This window comes from Macaca nemestrina, chromosome 7 (assembly GCF_043159975.1).
Source record: "Macaca nemestrina isolate mMacNem1 chromosome 7, mMacNem.hap1, whole genome shotgun sequence".
Lineage (NCBI taxonomy): Eukaryota > Metazoa > Chordata > Mammalia > Primates > Cercopithecidae > Macaca > Macaca nemestrina.
In genome coordinates this window covers 109,466,260-109,472,506 of record NC_092131.1, presented here as the reverse complement: position 1 = coordinate 109,472,506, position 6,247 = coordinate 109,466,260, and positions in this window count along the sequence as shown.

The window sequence follows — 6,247 nt, the reverse complement described above, 5'->3', positions numbered from 1 at the left end:
GTGTTTCCCCATAATCTAGCACTCAGTAAACAGGTGTGAAAATAGAGATTGAAACAGAGAATAATGTAAGACATTCAGCCTAGGAGTTCAGGAAAGTCTTCCTATGGAGAGGATAGACAGGTGAGCTGAGTCTTGGAAGATAAGTAGGAAATTGCCAAGAAAAACGAGAAGATGGGAATAGCATAAAAATAGGTACAGAGGGACTCTCTATCTCTGTGAAAGAGTTAAAGGAACTTCCAAGCTATGTTGGTGGACAGCTAGCAATCCCTGATTCATTCTCCTCTTAGGTCTTCTTGAAATGCTATGTGAGAGCTCACACAAAAAAACATTTTAGCAGGGCTGGAAACTACTAATATTACTTAGCAAACGGCTGGATTCTAGAAGGAATTTCCACTATGCCAAATTTGGATAAATCTAATGAAGGAAGGAGGAAAATGCAGAGAGAAAAGTTGGTAGATTTCTACCCCAGCCCCATCCCATTTCCACCCTATCTCTCTGGAAAAACTTGTTGTGTAAAATAAGACCACAGACATATTAGAAATAAAGGCTGTACAGAAATAAAAACTGTACAGACAATAGAAGGAGTGAACCCTAATGTAAACTATGGACTTTGAGTGATAATGTGTCCATGTAAGTTCCTCTACTATAACAAACGTACCACTCTGGCTGGGGGTGTTGATGGGGGGGAGGCTGTGCATGTGTTGGGGGAGGGGCATACGGGAACTCTGTGTTTTCCACTGTGTTTTGCTGTGAATCTAAAACTGCTCTAAAAATATAAAGTCTAGGCCAGGCGTGGTGGTTCATGCCTGTAATACCAGCACTTTAGGAGGCTGAGGTGGGTGGATCACAAGGTCAGCAGATCAAGACCATCCTGGCCAACATGGTGAAACCCCATATCTACTAAAAACACAAAAAAATTAGCCGGGCATGGTGGCAGGTGCCTGTAGTCCCAGCTACTCAGGAGGCTGAGGAAGAATGGTGTGATCCCGGGAGGCTGAGCTTGCAGTGAGCCAAGATCGCGCCACTGCACTCCAGCCTGGGCAACACAGCGAGACTCCATCTCAAAAAATAAAATAAAATAAAATAAAATAAAGTCTATTTTGAAAGTTTTCTTAAAAGCCCTTCAAGGCAGGAGGGAAATGTTCACTCAGAGGCTGGAAAACCCACATCCCAGCTTCTGAATATCTCACGTTTGCAGGCTTGATTTTATACAAAACTAAAAGGCCTTTTCTGAGAATTGCTGTGTGAGAGGATCCTCATGATACTCAGGAAGTGGAGGGGAGACCTCTGGAAGCTCAGGAGTCGAGGAAAGTGAACCTTGCAATCATGAGTTAGTAACTTCAAAAAGGCTGTTTAAAAACATGCTGATAACATGCTTTTGAAAGGGTTGCAGTGTACAGTAAAACATCAGAACTCCTTCATTTTGTTAAGGCTTTTGCTTTCTTTCCTTTATTATTCAATGCTCTTTTGCATGCAACTGCAGATTTTCATCCTGTATCACAGACACAGGGCTTTCATCCATACTATCCCTCCCCAGCCTTCTCATAAACACAGCACACAGTTTGATAGATGCTCTCTAGGATGACCAAGGGTACTTTCCCATCCCATCAATATCTGTGTTAAGACTTCCTTTTCTTTTCTTTATTTATTTTTGTTTGTTTGTTTGTTTGTGATGGAGTCTTGCTGTGGCGGCCAGGCTGCAGTGCAGTGGTGTGATCTCAGTTCACTGCAACCTCTGCCTCTTGGGTTCAAGCGATTCTCCTGCCTCAGCCCCCCAAGTAGCTGGGACTACAGGTGCATGCCACCACGCTTGGCTAATTTTCGTACTGTTAGTAGAGATGGAGTTTTGCCATGTTGGCCAGGCTGGTCTAGAGCTCCTGGCCTCAAGCAATCCACCTGCCTTGGCCTCCAAACATGCTGGGATTATAGGCACGAGCTACCACACCTGGCCAAGACTTCTTTTATTATAGCCATCATGGAACTATAATGACTGAGAAGGAAATGTGGCTAGGAGTTGCTTACAGACAGTAAGCAAGCAATAGGAAAACCAAACCAAACCACAAAAACATAGGTAAAAGTTCTAAACAGACACTTCACCAAAAAAGATATACAGATAATGTATTAATTTGCTAAGACTACTATGAAAAGTACACAAACAGAGTGGCTTAAACAATAGAAATGTATTATCTCTCAGTTCCAGAGACCACAGGTCCCAAGATCAAGGTGGTGGCAGGGCTGGTTGTGGGGCTCTGCCTTTATCTTCACACAGCATCCTCCCTGTGTGCATGCATCTGTTTTCAAATTTCCCCTCTTTATAACGACATTGGTCACATTGTATTAAGGACCATCCAGATAACCTCAACTTAACTTGATATTTTGCAATGACTCCATTTTCCAATAAGATTCTATTCATAGACACAATTCAACCCAGAAAAGATGGCGAAGAAGCACATGAAAAGATGCTTAACGTCAATAGTTATTATGGAAGTTCAAATTAAAAGCTGAACTAAGATACCACTACATACCTACTAAAAAGGCTTTAAAAAATCACCACCACACACACAAACCTGATAATACCACGTACTAGCAAGGGTCTGGGACAACTGGACCACTCACACATTGTTCATTAGAATGCAAAATGGTACGGCTACTTTGGAAATCAGTTTGACAGTTTCTTATAAACACGCATGTATCATATGACCCAGCAAACTCACCTCTAGGTGTTCATCAAAGAGAAGCGAAAATGTAGGTTTATGCAAAAATGTGTATATGAATGTTTATAGAACTTTATCTATAATCATCCCAAACTGGAAACAAGCCAGATGTCTTTCAACTGGTAAATGAGTGAACATCTACCATATATAAAGCCAGTTCAAGGAACAAACAACATTTTGTTGTTTCGACATTTGTTGATTCACCCAACAGCATGCATAAAACTTAAATGTATTTTTATAAGTGAGAAAAGCCGGATCCAAAAGACTACATGTTATATGATTCCATTCATATAAATTTCTGGAAAACGCACAACTATAGGGACAGAAAATAGTAAATGATTGCTGGGGGTGGGGGTGGGAGCAATTGACTACAAAGAAGCAGGACAAAAGAATTTGGGATGGAGAGGAACTAAGAAATTGGTGGTTGATACACAACTCTGCATTTGTCAAAACCATTATAATCCACCAAGTTAATTTCACAGTATATAAATTATAAAAACTGTTACCCAGGATGTGGGATTGTGAAGAAAGGAGATTACCTAAGTAACTTTGGACAACCGTTCAGATTGGCTACTATAAAGCTAAAGACAAAAATGATTGTATGTAAACACTGTACTCTAGTTTGTAAATTTTTCTCTGACAGAGTTATGTGTTACCAGTTGTAAACTATGGGTATAATAGGGTTGAACTGTGAAAATATGGTGTAAATAATGAGAGCCAGGCTTCTGTCAGAGAAATGTTACAAATAAGAAAAAGATGCAGATAGCACTATTCACAATAGCAAAGATATGGAATCAACCCAAATACCCATCAATGATAGACTGGATAAAGAAAATGTCATACACATATACCATGGAATACTACACAGCCATAAAAAGGAATGAGATCATGTTCTTTGCAGTCACATGGATGGAGCTGGAAGCCATTATCCTCAGCAAACTAATGCAGGAACATCAAATACTACATGTTCTCACTCATAAGTGGGAGCTGAAAGATGAAAACACATGGACGCAGGGAGGGGAACAACACTTACTGGGGCCTGTCAGGGGAAGGTGGTGGGAGAGAACATCAGGGAAAACAGCTAATGCATGCTGGGCTTAATAATTAGGTGATGAGTCGATAGGTGCAGCAAACCACCATGGCACACGTTTACCTGTGTAACAAACCTGCACATTCTGCACATGTACGCCAGAACTTAAAATAAAATAATAAAAATATAAAAAATAAAATAATAATTTTTAAAAAGATGTGGATTATAATGAATCCTATGGTGCTGAAATAGTGTCCAGGGTTTCGGTATGAATTCATAGATACACAAAAAAATAGATGTGTGTGTCAGCATTCACAGGTTAGTATATATGCTCTCTATATATGGGCAGTTTAATCAGAGATAGAAATGGTAAGAAAGAACCAAAAAGAAATGCTATAGATTAAAAACACTGTAACAAAAATGAAGAATGCCTTTGACAGGCTTATTAGTAAACTGCTTTTTGCTGAGGAAAGAAATCTCTGAGCCTGAGAATATCTCATGGAAATTACCAAAACTGAAAAGGGGGAAAAAGACTGAAAAAAAAATACAGAGTATGCAAGAACTGTGAGACAACTGCAAATGATGTAACATAGATGTGATGGGAATTCCAGAAGCAGAAGAGAAAGAAACAGGAGAAATATTTAAAACGATAATGGCCGAGAATTTCTCTCAATATGAGACACCAAATCACAGATCCACGAAGCTCAGTAAACATCAAGCAGGATAAATACCCAGAGAAAAACTGCATCTAGCCACCTAAGTGACAAACTATAGAAAAAAAAAATCAACAGATGAAGAGAAAATTCTGAAGGAACCCAGAGGGGAATAAAACCACCTTACCTATGGAGAAGTCAAGATAGTAATTATACCCAACTTCTCCTCAGAAATCGTGTAAGCAAGAGGAGAATGGAGTGAAATATTTAAAGTGTTGAGAGAGGGGAAGGAAAAGCACCACCAACCTAGAATTCTATATTCTGTGAAATTACTCTTCATAAGTGAAGGAGAAATAAAGACTTTCTCAAGCAAAAATTGAGGGAATTAGTTGCCAGTAAACTTGCCTTGAAAGAAATGTTAAAGAAAATTTCCTTGGGAAGAAGGAAAATGATACAGGTCAGTAACTTGGATGTATATCAAGAAAGGAAGAGCACTGGAATAAGAATAAGTTAAGATAAAATGAAAACTTTTATTTTTCTTATTCTTAATTTATCTAATAGATCAATTCAGATCAAACTGATCAATAGATCAAACAGATCATTTGTTCAATATAACAATTTGCAATATTTGATTATGTATATATCTTTAGTATATAAATTATTGTGTATGTTTGTATGCGAGTGAAATGAATGATAATAATGATACAAGGGACAGGAGGGAGGAATTAGGACAATTTTGTTATTATAAGGTACTCACTCTACTTGTGAAGCAGTAGAGTGTTATTTAAAAGTGAACTTAAACTAGTTGTAAATGTATATTGCAAACCCTAAGGAAAATAATACAAAAAGAAATATAACTGACTGATATGCTAAGAAGGGAAAGAAAATGGAATCATGAAATGCTCAATTAAAGCCACAAAAGATGGAAACAGAGTAGAAGTCAAAAATGGAAACAAAAGCAAGAACAACAAATAGAACACAGTAACAAATATGGTAGATATTAATCTTACTATATTGATATAATAATCACTTTGAATGTCAACGGTCAATCACCAGTTAAAAGACAGAAATTGTCAGTCAACCAAAAACAATACCTAACTGTGCACTATATGATGCCTGCAAGAAACTCACTTTAAATATAAAGAAATATATAGATTAAACGTAAATAAATAGAAGAAAATATACCATGCTAACACTAATCAAAAGAAAGCAGGACTAGCTATATGAATTTCAGACAGAGCAGCTTGAAAGCAAGGAAATTTAGCAACGATAAAGATTCTGTCAAAGCATTACAGAATGACAAGGGGGATCCAATCTCAAAGAAGACAAAACAATCATTAACGTGTATGTGCTAACAACAGAGAATCAAACACCCTGAGGTAAAAACTGATAGAAGTGTAGGAAACATAGATGAATCCACTGTCATAGCAGGAGACTTCAACACGTCTCTATCAGAAATGGACAGATTCAGCAGGCGGAACATCAGCAAGGACTTAACAGAACTCAACAACGCCATTAATAAACTGGATATAACTGACATCTATAAACAACTTCATCCCACCGTGGTGAAATCCTGTGTCCACTAAAAATACAAAAATTAGCTGGGTGTGGCTGAGGCAGGAGAATCCCTCGAACCCAGGAGGTGGAAGTTGCAGTGAGCCGAGATCGTGCCACGCACTCTAGGCTGGGCGACAGAACGAGACTGTCTCAAAACAAGCCAACAAAAATCCCAAAACACAAACAACAACAAAAGAAGTTACTGCAACGATCCAGATGGAGAAACTGAGGCACAGAAAGATGAAAAGCAGAGTTAGTAGACAGCACAGCGAGGATTTGAATCCGGATACTCT